At 42.1% G+C, this 14,398-nt stretch overlaps 1 long non-coding RNA gene and 1 other non-coding gene across 2 annotated transcripts; both read left to right on the top strand.

The window, feature by feature from the left end:
* Positions 1 to 1,347: 1,347 nt before the first annotated feature.
* On the top strand, positions 1,348 to 1,454 carry LOC111722600. The gene has a single exon (XR_002771350.1). It is a non-coding gene; the product is annotated as a U6 spliceosomal RNA (small nuclear RNA).
* A 4,345-nt stretch (positions 1,455 to 5,799) lies between these two features.
* Positions 5,800 to 11,942, top strand: LOC111722596. Its single transcript, XR_002771344.1, has 3 exons — positions 5,800 to 5,853; positions 5,971 to 6,044; positions 11,819 to 11,942. It is a non-coding gene; the product is annotated as an uncharacterized LOC111722596 (long non-coding RNA).
* The last annotated feature ends 2,456 nt before the right edge of the window (positions 11,943 to 14,398 follow it).

The raw sequence follows: 14,398 nt of genomic DNA, 5'->3' as shown, positions 1-14,398 counted from the left end.
TCGAGAGTTGGACAAAGGAAGAGCTGAATTGTATTAAATTTTGGATACGGTAATTTTATTTCAACGGACAGTAGAAGTTCTGGATCAGAACCAAATTCGTTCTGGATCATAAAGATAACTTTAATACAGACATCCAAGTCAGTCTTTTACAATATACCTCCCGAAGTTTCCATCCAAGGCCTTTATTTTGCTGGAAGGCTTCAGATAAGGTCGAATTTGCATTTTAGAGAGTGCCCTCTGCTGCCTGCCAGGAGAAAAGATTGGAGGGAGAACAGTGAGGTAGTGGACGCTAGACCTTGGGTGAAAGTAAAATGATTGGGGGTAGATATGGAAGAGTTATTTTCTCAATAAACTTTTAATTTCAGAACAGTTTTAAATTTATGGAATTATTGTGATGATAACACAGGGAAATCCCAGATGGCCCACCACCAGTTTCCCATATTATTAACATTTTACATTAGTGTGACACATTTGTCACAATTAATGAACCAGTATCATACATTATTATTAACCAAGGAAAATCTATACTTTATCCAGATTTCCTTGTATTAACCTAATTTCCCTTTTCTTTTCTTTTCTTTTCTTTTCTTTTCTTTGGGAGACATAGTCTCACTCTGTCACCCTGGGCCCTGGGGAGAGTGCTGAGGCACCATTGTTCACAGCAACCTCAAGCTCTTGGGATCAAGAGATCCTCTTGCCTCAGCCTCTCAAGTAGCTGGGAGTACAGGTGTGTGCCACAATGCTAGGCTAGTTTGTCTATTTTTTTTTTTTTGGTAGAGACAGGGTCTCCCTCTTGCTGGGAGGTATTCTTTAACTCCTGGTCTTTAATTCCTGAGCTTAGGCAATCCACTTACTTCAACCTCCCAGCATGCTAGGATTGCAGGCATGAGCCACTAGGCCTGGCCCTAAAGTTGTTCCAGGTTCTCATCCAGAACACCATGCTACATTTAATCATCTTGTCTCCTTAGGCTCTTCTTGGCTATGACACTTTCTCAGACTGTCCTTGTTTTTGATGACTTGGAGTCAACATTTGAGGAGTACTGATCAGGTATTTTGTAGAATGTCACTTAATGGAGATATGTCTGGTGTTTTCTGGTGATTAAACCTGGGGTTTGGATTTGAGGAAAGAAGGCCATAGAAGTCAAATGCCATTCTCACCTCGCTGAGGTAGTGTCTGTCAAGTTTCTCCACTGTAAAGTTACTCCTTTCCCACATTTTCCATGCTGTACTCTTTGGAAAGAAACTAATTAGGCAAAGCCCATGTTTAGGGAGTGAGGAGTTATTCTCCATTTCCTTGAGAGGGAAATATCTACATAAATTAATTGTAATTCTTCTGCATGTCTATTTGTGCTCATTTCCACAGCACACATACTAAAATTGGAATGATACAAATAAGATTGCCATGGCCCCTGCATAAGGATAACACAAAAATTCATGAATCATTCCATATTTTTAGAAGTTTGTGTTTAAATCTGTGTTCTACAGATTAATATGAAGATGATTGTTAAAACATTTCACATGAAAAAAGGAAGAGAAAGAAATTTGCCTATTCTATGAAAGCTTTTAAGATATTGGACTCAACAGGCTTTAGTTATAGGAGACGAATTGAGAGGAGTCAAGATGACTACTTGGTTCATGTGAGACTTTTGACAAGGTTCCTTCCCTCTCTGTACCTCCTCTGTGAAATGGTTGAAACATCAGATCTTGGACATAAATCTCTAAAATCTCCATAAATCTCCATGATTCTGATAAATGTTTTGGGGAAAAGGTGGAGGTTTTGATGCCTCTAGTTCTGACCTTGAATCATATCTTCACAGGTGGGGAGAGGACTGAGGCTCAGAAAAGGAACTATCTTGCCCAAGGTAATGAAATACCTCAGGGCCAGAGCTGAGAATGCAGTATCCTATATCAAGGCATCTTGTGCGGAGGAAAGAGATATACATGTACGATATCTGGAGCCAGTCCTAATAAGTGTGAGGTAAAGAGGAAGGGAGGGAAAAACAGCAGAGGCAGAGGCCCTGGAGTAAGCCAGGAAGAAGTCAACATGACCAGATGATCTCGGGCATTCAGAGGTAGCCAGCCTGGTTACTCTTGCCTCAATCTGCCTTACCTCATGTGACTCTCCTCATCCTTTGTAGAGGGCCTCAATTTCCCCATCTACAAACTTAACCTATTTATATTGGGGGATCACCCAGGAGAAGCAACCTACCTAAGGTTCCAAGATAGAACCTAGCCTTGAAGCTGATCTCTGAAGTCTGGCCTCCATCATACTATTTCCTAATGCTTCTCTGTCCCTCCAGTTAAATCCTCAGCTGCCTATCCTGGGATTTGAGACTCCTCTTCACCCACCTTTTCAGAGAGGTCATCTGGTCTTTATCTTCAGGAATACTTTTAGAAGCCAATTATAGCATTCACATAGTTGGCCCAGTGCTCATGTCCTGTGCTGAGGCATGGGAGAAAGGATGTTCTCTGCCTAAAGTGGCATCTTGTTCTCTGTGCCCTCACTCCTCAGTCTGGATCTCCAAAAGGGAAGGCTGTTCAAAGATGTCTTTAAGGTCACAGCTAGTTCCAAGATATAGTCTTCACTGAAGAACAGAGAAGACAAGCCCCTTTTGCGGGGACCTTAAACAAAACCAGGAGGTAGATAAGGAGTCAAAGACCCAATGTACCCCCAGGACCTGTTTCCATGCTAAAACTACTTGTCTTCACATCCTTCATAACTTACTCTGCTCCTCTGCAGCCAAGGGCCCTAATCCTGGGCATGAGGTTCCCAAGATCTCCTGGGGCCAGACCTTTAAAGTGCCACCCATTTCCATGAAGAGAAGCAAGGACAAAAGTAGATTCAGGAATGCCCACCTCCTTAGGTGACCAAAAGGGCCACCACTGGCTCCCTCACTTGGGACTGTGCAAGATGTTTGGGGAGGAATCCTTTTATTCACTCAGTAAACACTCACTGAGCACATACTGTGTGCCTGATACTGAACTGGGTGGAAGTGATAACACAAGAAAACAAGATAGACCAAATCTTTGTCTTCCTGAAGCTTACTTAGGGTTCAAGACAATTATCCCCCTCCCCTTTTTTGAGACAGAGTCTTACTCCGTCACTCTGGGCAGCGTGCTGTGGAATCATCCTAGCTCACAGTAACCTCAAAACTCTTGGGCTCAAGTGATCCTCTTGCCTCAGCCTCCCAAGTAGCTGGGACCACAGGCACCCACCTCAACACCTGGGTAGTTTTTCTATTTTTAGTAGAGATGGGTTCTTGCTCTTGCTCAGGGTGGTCTTGAACCCCTGAGCTCAAGCAGTCTTCCTACCTTGGCATCCCAGAGTGCTAGGATTACAGATATGAGCCTCTGCGCCCAGCCAAGACAAATATTAACATTTTTGTGCCATGTAAACCCCTTTGGTGATCTAGTGAAGCCTATGGACTTTTGCTCAGAAAAAGAATCTTTATCTTTTTTTTTTTTTTTTTTTTTGAGACAGGAGCCTCAAGCTGTCCGCCTGGGTACAGTGCCGTGGCATCTCAGCTCATAGCAACCTCCAACTCCTGAGCTCAAGCGAGTCTCCTGCCTGCGCCTCCCAAGTAGCTGGGACCACAGGCGCCCGCCACAACGCCTGGCTATTTTTTGGTTGCAGCCATCATTGTTGTTTGGCGGGCCCAGGCTGGATTCAAACCCGCCACCTTGGGTGTACATGGCTGGCACCTTAGCCACTTGAGCCACAGGCGCCAAGCCAGAAAAAGAATCTTTTAAATTCATAAAATAAAATACATAGAATTACAAAGGGAATTGATTATATTGAAATAGTTATTGAAATATGGAAAAAGCAAATACATGCTATAGCAATATATGTGCTCCCCATTAATCTATTAAGCCATGAAATCTAATGGAGGGTCTGATGACTGTCATGATTTCAAAATAGTTATGAGATTATATGATATTTCAAGAGATCTGCTACATCTACAATGTGATGTGAAAAATCTCTGATTTCTTTCGGTGGCAATAACCAATACTGCTACTACTATTATAGTTAGTTGAGTTTTACATTATTTATTTTTTAAAAAGCACTAAAATGTCAGCCAGGTGCAGTAGCTCATGCCTGTAATCCTAGCACTCTGGGAAGCAGAGGTGGGTGGATTGCCTAAGCTCAGGAGTTAGAGACCAGCCGGAGCAAGAACCAGCCCTGTCTCTAAAAATAGCCAGGCCTTATGGTGGGGGTCTATAGTCCCAGCGACCTGTGAGGCTGAGGCAAGAGTATCATTTAAGCCCAAGAGCTTGAGGTTGCTATGAGCTATGTCTTCACAGCACTCTACAGAGGGTGACAAAGTGAGACTCTGTCTCAAAACAAACAACAACAACAAAAAAAACCCACTAAATTTCAGTTAGAGGAGAGAGAATATAAAGATGTAAATTTGTTCCCCTCCAAATTCATGGACCCCTCCAAAGCCTGTCCCAGAGTCAACTGGAGGTCTGTGCAAACCCTGTCCCAGACTCAACTGGAGGTCTGTGCAAACCAAATTAGTAACCTCTACTAATAGGAGGGTCCTGGAGGGCCCTTCCCCTCTCTCCTTCCTTAAGCGATTCTCTTGCCGCAGCCTCCTGAGTAGCTGGGACCACGGGCAACCCGCCACACTGCCCGGACATTTTTTGTTGCGCTTGTCATTGTTTAGCTGACCCAGGCTGGGTTTGAACCCAACAGCCTGGGTGTATGTGGCTGGCGCCGTAACCAAGGCTTCAAGCCTCTCTCCTTCCTTCTTTTTTTTTTTTAGGTTTTTTTTTTTTTTTTTTGGCCGGGGCTGGGTTTGAACCCGCCGCCTCCAGTATATGGGGCCGGCGCCCCACTCCTTTGAGCCACAGGCGCCACCCTCTTCTTCCTTAAACAGCTTTCTTTCGGAAGACGAAAACCTGGGTTTTATTCTGGTTTTTATTGCCGTGTGACTTCAAGCCAATTAGTTTGCTTCTCTGAGCCATAGTTCCTTCACCTGAACACAGGAAAAGGCAAGATGTTCTTTCATTTAAACCTCACAGCATTGGGAGAAAAAAATTAAATATCTTTCCATTTCACAGATGGTTAAACTGAGGCTCTTAGCGAGGCAGTCACGTGACAAATGTCTCAGTTACGTACCCAAGGGCTAGTCCTCCATGTATGTACTTAGGAACTCCGCTGTCTTTGAGCACGAGAAACCTAGCTCAGAAGTCCCTGTAGACGTGTAGACGACTGGAGGCAGAGCCCTGCCTCTTAGCAAAGCTGTGAAAAGTGCAGGACGGTTTACTTAGAGTAAGAAATCAGAAAGCTCGGGCAGCGCCTGTGACTCAAAGGAATAAGGCGCCGGCCCCATATGCCAGAGGTGGCAGGTTCAAACCCAGCCCCGGCCAAAAACTGCAAAAAAAAAAAAGAAAGAAAGAAAGAAAGCCTGGGATCTCGAATTATCGGGTGACTAGCGCCTGGCCTGGCTTCAGGCTTCGCGCCTGCGCGTTCCTAACTAACCCCTAAAGGGAGTCGAATAGACCAGCAAAAGGCAATGACAAACGCTCCTTTCCTGACCAATCCCATTAAAAGGTGGGCTTCGCAGGTAAACCTATGTGAGTCCCCCAGATGAGAGGAGTTTTCTCCGGCTGGGAGCCAAGTCTGGGGGTAAAAGTAAAGTGTTTCCCTCTCCAGCCAATCCTAGGGAATGCGGGAGGGCATTCCTCCAATGGGAGCTCGGAAGCCGTCAGTAGCGGCGTAGGCCTGTGGCCCGGCTGGCGCTCCCGCTGGCGGGAGGGACTTGTCCAGTGTATTCTCAAGATCTTGCTGCCGGTCCTTAGTATCTGTTTGCGCCTGGGAGTAGCGACGCGGATAACTAGAGGTGTCGGGTGAGAAGCTGTAAAGACTGGGTTAGGGAGAGTGGTGGAGGGAAAAGGCTGAGCGCGAGCGCGTGAGGGGTGGGGCCTGGGCTAGCTGCTTTTACCTGGGCCTCCTCTCAACCCTAGGTCAGCGGGTTGCGGAGGATCTCGCAGATAGAAAAGGGAGACTTAATGCTCCCGTGGCCCTAGACAGCGGCCAGGTGAGTACCCTGCGGAGCACCTGTGCCCGCCCACCGCGCCCCCCTCTTCAGTGTCTTTGGAAACCAGTCAGTGCTGGTCTGCCGCTCACGTGATCATCTGCCTGCTTATCTGTCTCGGTAATCCCCTCCCTCCCAGCCAGTCTCTTTCTGTCTGTTTACCTCTCAGACATACTAGACATCCCTGGCACAGAGGCTTAATCCTGACCCAGCCAGTTAAAACTAGCTAGGACACCTTGAGCCATCTGTTTCACCCATCAGTACCTCAGTTTTCTCATCTGTCAAATGGAGTCTAACACTCTACCTGAGACAATGCATGTGTGTCACTTTGCCCAGCACCCAACCCTGCGAAAATTTTTAATAAATAATGACTGTCCTGATTGAAAAGAATATTGCTCCAATTGATTTTTTTGTTTCTTACCTTCTCTGACTCTTCCTTCTTTGAATCTTTCTAAATGCTTTTGTCTTTCTCTGTTAATGTACGTTATTTAACTCTTGTTAAAGATAGAGGACAAAGTAGATAGAGCTGTATTGTTTATAACAATGAGCTTGGCCTGATTGTATTGTCTATAGCAACAAGTTTGGCCTGAGGGTACCTATGTACTTAACTGGAGTCTCCCACATGTTCCATGGGTAAAAATTGGAGTCTGGCTTCAGGCTGCTTCTGGTCTGATTGAGGAGAGAACTCTATTTGTTCCCCAGCCTGCTCTGATAAACAGGTAGAGATACTCAGGGTGGGAACAGTTTAGATTAAAAACCACTTTTTAATGGCCCTTTATCCTATGAAATGTTAGTCACCACAAAAAACCTAGAGATCTCCTGATTACATCATCATACAGCCCTGGACATCCTCCTTTTTCTCTCCATCCTGAAATCCTCTGACCAGGCCTTCTGGAACTCACGTTGTCATCAGAAAAATCTCCTCCATCCTCCATTTTCATCCTGGCTTCTGAATACTCCCTTCATTTTCTTGCTATGCTTTGGTTGTTCTTATATCTATTGGACCCAACACTCCACTTTTATAAGGCATATTTTGAAATGCATCACTATTCTGAAATGAAGAGCATAGAAAATAGAATCTATCAACACACATAATTCACTGAAAACTAATATAATGCCTTAATCATAACATAAGGAAGGAGTAAGGGAAGATTAGTTTATAATAAAATATAATATTTCAGTATATAAAGACTGGAATATAACTCTACTAAAGGACATAATGAAATGGTCTTTTATATAATGATATTTGCATCTATGAATATGACAGCTACATATGTGTTGATTGGTAACAGGAGCCACAGGTAAATTGATGCAGTTTTCCTAAATGATGAATAGTCCCTCATAAAGTTCTAAACAAAACAATGTGAAGTCTTCCTTCAATTTGTATGGTTGTTGAACTTCTGAAGAAGTCATTATATATTAATACATGTATCCATGATCTGGCCTCCTAATTTCTCTTTCTCTCTTACCACTGTCTTCCCTTGCTCACTCTGTTTCACCTATTCTGGCCTCCTTATTTTTTTTTTTAAGACAGAGTCTTATTCTGTTGCACTGGGTAGAATGCAGGGGCGTCATCATAGCTCACAGCAACCTCAAATTCCAAGGCTTAAGCTATCCTCTTGCCTCAGCCTCACCAGTAGCTGGGACTACAAGTGCCCCCCCACAACACCCAGCTAATTTTTCTATTTTTTTTCTTTTTTTAATAGAGATGGGTTCTCGCTCTTGCTCAGGCTGGTCTTGACCTCCTTGGCCTCTGAAATAGTCTTTCCTGAATATGTACAGTGCTCATGCTGGTACTTCTTTCAGACTTCTACTCAGATGTTGCTTTCTCAGAGGGCTACCCTGTTCATCCTGTTTAAAATTACAACTCTCTGAGGTTCAGTATAGAGTCATCAATTAATTTCTTCTTATTATTTTTTCCCAACGTCTCAAAAAATAGACAACTAATATTTATAAATAAAAATAAAAGATAATTTCAAAAAACAGATCAGAGTCAAAGCATTCAATAATAGACAATATTTGACAATGCGAATGTTACTTTCTTTGCATTACTACTATTATTGCTTAGTACTTCATTGCAGCAATCGTCTGATTTCTTTTATGAATGTACTTATCTTCATTCATTCTTTATGAGGTTTTTATTTCTAGTCCTTATCTTAAACATTGTTATTGTTGTTAAATTTTAAGCCTTTTTGATTTTGTGAAGGCAAAAAGTGGAAACTTAGTAAACACATGTATATGTAAAAATTAAAAAATAAATAAAGTGAGGTTATGACCTTCTAAAAAGTAAAAATAAAAAAGAATAAAATTACAGCTGTCCCCTAACATGACCCTGCTCTACATATTTCATAGTACTCTTTATAGTCTTACGTAATATATCATTTGCCTCTTTATTATGTTTGTTGTTTATTGTCTGACTCTCCCACTCAGTTGTAAGCTTCAGAAGATCAGGGGTTTTTATCCTTTTTGTTCCCTCTTGTATACCTATTACCTAAAACAGTGCTTGGCACATAGTAGACTTTCTCAGTAAATGTTTCGTGAATAAATAAAGGGATAGGTGAACTGGTTTTTCACCAATGTGACTGTCTGGTGGGATATTCTAAAGTTGTATGGTCCTTCACAGTTTAGTGGCTAGGATAAGAAAGAAAAAAAGATAAAACAAAAAAAAATGAAAAGAAAAACGTTTTTTATAAAGCTATACAGGATGTGCCAGGCAAGGTGGCTCATGCCTCTAATCCTCTGGGAGGCCGTGGCAGGTGGATTGCTTGAACTCGTGAGTTTGAAACCAATTTGAGCAAGAACGAGACCCTGTCTCTACTAAAAATGAAAAACTGAGGCAAGAGGATCTCTTGAGCCCAAGAGTTTGAGGTTGCTATGAGCTATGATGCCATGGCACTCTATGCATGGTGACAAAGTGAGACTCTGTCCCCCCAAAAAAGTTATATGGGATGTGGTATATAATTTCTTGTTGTGTGGAGCTGTAGGAAGTTGAGCATACCTGGTCCATGCTAAATATCACTAATGATCTCCAATTATTGTGACAAAAATGTCCCCAGCACCCCTTAACTGTCCAATATCACCTCTAGCACCCCCACTGAGAACCACTGCTTGAATAATGATCTGGCTTTCTCCTGAACATTCTGTTCCCCTAGCAGCTCCCTCATACCCCTATACCAGACTGAGAGGTGGTATAGGTATTCTTGCCCTAAATTGCCCTTGCCAGATGCTTTCTCTCCTTTTTAAACAAACTTTTTTGTTTTTAGAATTTTAAAACTTTTTTAAAAAATAATTTCAAACTTTAAAAAAACTTGTAAAAATTATACAAAGAATTCCCATATATCTTTCACTCAAATTCCCCAAATGTTAAGAAACTCTATAACTACATTTTAAGTATCAATTAAAAACTTAATTGCAATACAGGCATACCTCAGAGATTTTGCAGGTTTGGTTCTAGACCAACATAATAAAGCAAGTCACATAAATTTTTTGGTTTCCCAGTGTACATACTGTTGGAGGTGTCTAACCTATGGCCTGTGGGCTGCATAGGGATTATTTGAGGCCTGTTTTGCTTATCTGTGTTTTCAGATATTGCAAAAATTATGCACGGACCTTTTTTACGCTCATCATCTTTCGTTAGTGTTTGTGTGTTTAATTAGTGGCTCAAGGCCAGGTGCAGTGGCTCATGCCATAATCCTAGCACTATGGGAGGCTGAGGCAGGTGGATTGCTCGAGCTTAGGAGTTCAATACCAACCTAAGCAAGACCTAGACCCCCATCTCTACTAAAAAGAGGAAATCTAGCCAGCCTTTGTGGTAGCCACCTGTAATCCCAGCTACTCAGGAGGCTGAGGCAAAAGGATTGTTGAACCCAGGAGTTTGAGGTTGCTTTTAGCTATGACACCTTGGCATTCTACCTAGGGTGACAAAGTGAGACTCTGTCTCAAAAAAAAAAAAAAATACGTGGCCCAAGACAACTCTTCTTCCATTGTGTAACAGGAAAAAAAGAAAAGGCTCTGTACCCCCGCAAGAGTATAATAGCCTTATACTTAAAAACATGTTATTAATAAAAAATGTTGGCTGGGCACAGTGGCTCACACCTTTAATCTAGCACTCTGGAAGCTGAAGCAGGTGGATTGCTTGAGCTTACAAGTTCGAGACCAGCCTGAGCAAGAATGAGACCCCCACATCTAAAAAATTAGCCGAGTGGTGTGGTGGGCACCTGTAGTCCCAGCTACTTGGGAGGCTGAGGCAAGAGGATCACTTGAACTCAGAAGTTTGAGGTTACTCTGAGCTACAACACCATGGCACTCTACCCAGGGTGACAAAGTGAGACTCTGTCTCAAAAAAAAAAAAAAATGTCAATGAGCCTTCAGTGAAGTGTAATCTTTCTGCCGGTGAAGGGGCCTGCTTTTATAATTATTGCTGACTAATCAGAGTGATGTTTGCTGATTTTTGAAGGCTGGAGTGTCTGTGGCAATTTCAAACAGTGAGTTCAGGCACTGTGGCTCATGCCTATAATCCTAGCACTTTGGGAAGCCAATACAGGAGGACCACTTGAGGCTAGGAGTTAGAGGTAAGCCTGGACAACACAGTGAGACCCCTGTCTCTACAAAAAATAAATTAATCTGGCATGGTGGCATATGCCTATAGTCCTAGCTACTTAGGAGGCTGAGGCAGGAGAATTGCTTGAGCCTAGGAGTTTGAGGTTACAGTGAGCTATGATGTGACCACTATATTCTAGCTCAGGCAACATATGAAGGCCCTTCATCCAAAATATAAATAAAGGCTCAGCACCTGTGGCTCAAGTGGCTAAGGTGTCAGCCACATACACCTAAGGTGATGGGTTTGAATCCAGCCTGGCCCACCAAACAACAATGATGGCTGCAACAACAACAACAAAAAAAAACAGCCAGGCGTTGTAGCAGGTGCCTGTGGTCCCAGCTGCTTGGGAGGCAGAGATAGGAGACTCGCTTGAGCCCAGGATTTGGAGGTTGCTGTGAGCTGTGATGCCACAGCACTCTACCCAGGCGGACAGCTTGAGGCTCTGTCTCAAAATATATATATATAAATAAAGATAATGATGACATAATAAAGTTTGCCTCATTGATTGACTTTTCATTTTATGAAACTCTATAGCACATAATACTGTTTAATAGCATTTTACCCATAGTGTAACTTCTTTTGAAATTAGAATCAGACCTCATCAGTCCTCTCAAACACTGCTGCTCCTTTATCAACTAAGTTTATGTAATATTCTAAATCATTTGTTGTCATTTCAGCAATATTCACAGCCTCTTCACCAGGAATAGATTCCATCTCAAGAAACCACTTCCTTTGTTCATCCATAAGAAGCAACTCCTCATCTATTCACATTTCATCATGAGATTGCAGCAGTTCAAATTCAGTCACGTCTTCAGGCTCCACTTCATTATTTCTTTCTTTCATTTTCTTTTTGAGATCCAGAGTCTTACTCTGTCACCCTGGGTACAGTGCCAGGATGTCATCATAGCTCACAGCAACCTCAAACTCTTGGGCTTAAGAGATCCTCTTGCATCAGCCTCCAGAGTAGCTGGGACTACAGGCATCCACTATGATGCCCTGCTAGTTTTTCTATTTTTAGTAGGGACAGGGTCTTGCTCTTACTCGGGCTGGTCTCAAAGTCCAGAGCTCAAACAATCCACCCACCTCGGCCTCCCAGAGTGTTAGGATTACCGATGTAAGCCATTGGTCCAGCCCAGGCTCCACTTCTAATTCTCATTGTCTTCTACTACCTCTGCAGTTGCATCCTCTACTGAAGTATTGAACCCCTCAAAGTCATTCATGAGCAATGGAATCGACTTCTTCGAAACACCTGTTAATTTCAATATTTTGACCTCCTTCCATGAATCACAAATGTTCTTAATGGCTTCTAGAATGGTGAGTCCTTTCAGAAGATTTTCAATTTACTTTGCCCAGAAGAATCACTACCTATGACAGGGATAGCCTTATGAAATGTATTTCTTAAATAGTAATACTTGAGGCCTGATGTGGTGGCTCATGCCTGTAATCCTAGCACTCTGGGAGGCCAAGGTGGGAGAATCCCTTGAACTCAGGAGACCAGCCTGAGCAAAGCAAGACATTGGCTCTACTAAAAATAGAAAAGTTAGCCAGGCATTGTGGCAGGTGCTTATATTCCCAGCCACTTGGGAAGCTGAGACAGGAGGATCACTTGAACCCATGAATTTGAGATTACTGTGAGCTAGGCTTGACACCACAGTACTAGCCTGTTTGATGGAGTAAGACTCCACCTCACAGGAAAAGAAAGAAAACTTGAAAGTCAAAATTACTCCCGGATCCATGAACTACAGAATGGATATTGTGTTAATACGCATGAAACCAACATGAATATCCTTGTACACTTCCATTAGAAATCTTGGGTGACCAGGTGCATTGTCAATGAGTGGTAATATTTCCAAAAGGAATCTTTTTTTTTTTTTCTGAGCAGTAGGTCTCAACAGTGAGTTTAAAATAGTCAGTTAACCATGCTAATGTGCTGTCATCCAGGTTTTGTTGTTCCATTTATGGAACATAGGCAGAGTAGATTTAGCATAATTCTTAAGGACCCTAGGATGTTCAGAATGGTAAATGAACATTGGCTTCAACTCACCAGTTCCGTTAGCCCCTAGCAGGCAAGTCAGCCTGTCCATTGAAGCTTTGAAGCCAGGCATTGACTTTTCATCTCTAGCTATGAAAGTCTTAGATAACATCTTTTTCTGATAGAAGGCTGTTTCATATAGAGTAGAACCTCTGTAAGTTGACCACTCAAGAGACTATAACAAATTGCTCAACACAAGGAACTAGGCCTACTGTACTGATAACATATGTGTGGTGCATGTCGGGTTTATGGCAATCAGGTCAATTTAAGTAGATTGTCAATGTAGGGAGGTGGCCAACTATAGAGGTTGTGGTTTCCACTGTATGTGGAAAATCTGTTGTTCAGTATAGCCACCTTTATCAGTTATATTAGCTAGGTATTCTGGATAACTTGCTGCATCTTCTACATCAGCACTTGCTGCTTTACCTTGTACTTTTATGTTATAGAGATAGCTTCTTTCCTTAAACTTTCATGAACCAACATCTGCTAGCTTCTAACTTTTCTTCTGCAGCTTCCTTACTTCTTTCTGCCTTCATAGAATTGAAAAGAGTTAGGACTTTGCTCTCAATTAGGCTTTGGCTTAAGGAATGATGTGGCTGGTCTGATCCTGCCAGACCATCAAAACTTTGTCCTTATCAGCAATAAGTCTGCTTTACTTTCTTATCATTCATTTGTTCACTGGAATAACACTTTTAATTTCCTTCAAGAACTTTTCCTTTGCCTTCACAACTTGTCTAACTGGCTCAAGAGGCCTAGCTTTCAGCCTATCTCAGTTGCCATGCCTTCCTCAATTACCTTAATCATTTTTAGCCTTTGATTTAAAGTGAAAGGCATGTGATTTTTCCTTTCCTTTGAACACTTAAAGGCCATTATTGTAGGGTGATTAATTGGCCTAATTTCAATATTGTTCAGTTTCTGGGTATAGGGAAGCCTGAAGAGAGGGAGAGAGACAGAAAATGACCAGTTAGTGGAGCTGTCAAAACACACAATATTTATTAAATTAAGTTCACCATCATATGGGTGCAGCTTGTGGTGCCCTCAAAATTACAATAGTAACATCAAAGCTCACTGATCACAGATTATCAGGAGAGATAAAATGTGAAAGAGTTTGCAACACTGTAAAATTTGTGAGACAGACATTAAGTGAACACATGCTATTGAAAAAATGGCAATGATAAATTTGCTCAATACAGTGTTTCCAAAAAACTCAATTTGTAAAATAACACATTATCTGCAAAGCACAATAAAGTGAAGTACAATAAAATGAGGTGTGCATGTACTATTAACAAAAGTACAGAACTTACTCAGATTTCATTCTTTTTTCCACTAATATTGTTTTTATCTTCTAGGATCCAATTCATGCTCCCACATTGCATTTTAGTTGTCATGTCTCCTTAGCCTCCCATTTTCAACCATTTGTTGAAAAAAATATTCATTTTTCTATTAGATTGTCTTGGCAACCTCGTCAAAATCAATTGACCATAGGCTGGGTGCAGTATTCCCATCTGAGATGGGAGGATCTCTTCATCTCAGGAGTTTGAAGCCAGCCTGGGCAACACAGCAAGGCCCCCATCTCTAAAAACAAGACAAAGAATGACCATAAATCATATAAAATGTAGTAGTTAATTTCTGGACTCTCAGTTCTATTCCATTTACCTTTATGTCTGTCCCTATGCCAGACCATGATGTGTTGATTACTGTAGCAATCCGTTTTGAAATTAGGAA

The sequence above is a fragment of the Otolemur garnettii genome, unplaced genomic scaffold, assembly GCF_000181295.1.
Source record: "Otolemur garnettii isolate 467f Iridium unplaced genomic scaffold, OtoGar3 scaffold00286, whole genome shotgun sequence".
Classification (NCBI taxonomy): domain Eukaryota; kingdom Metazoa; phylum Chordata; class Mammalia; order Primates; family Galagidae; genus Otolemur; species Otolemur garnettii.
This window is presented reverse-complemented; position numbering and strand designations above follow the sequence as displayed.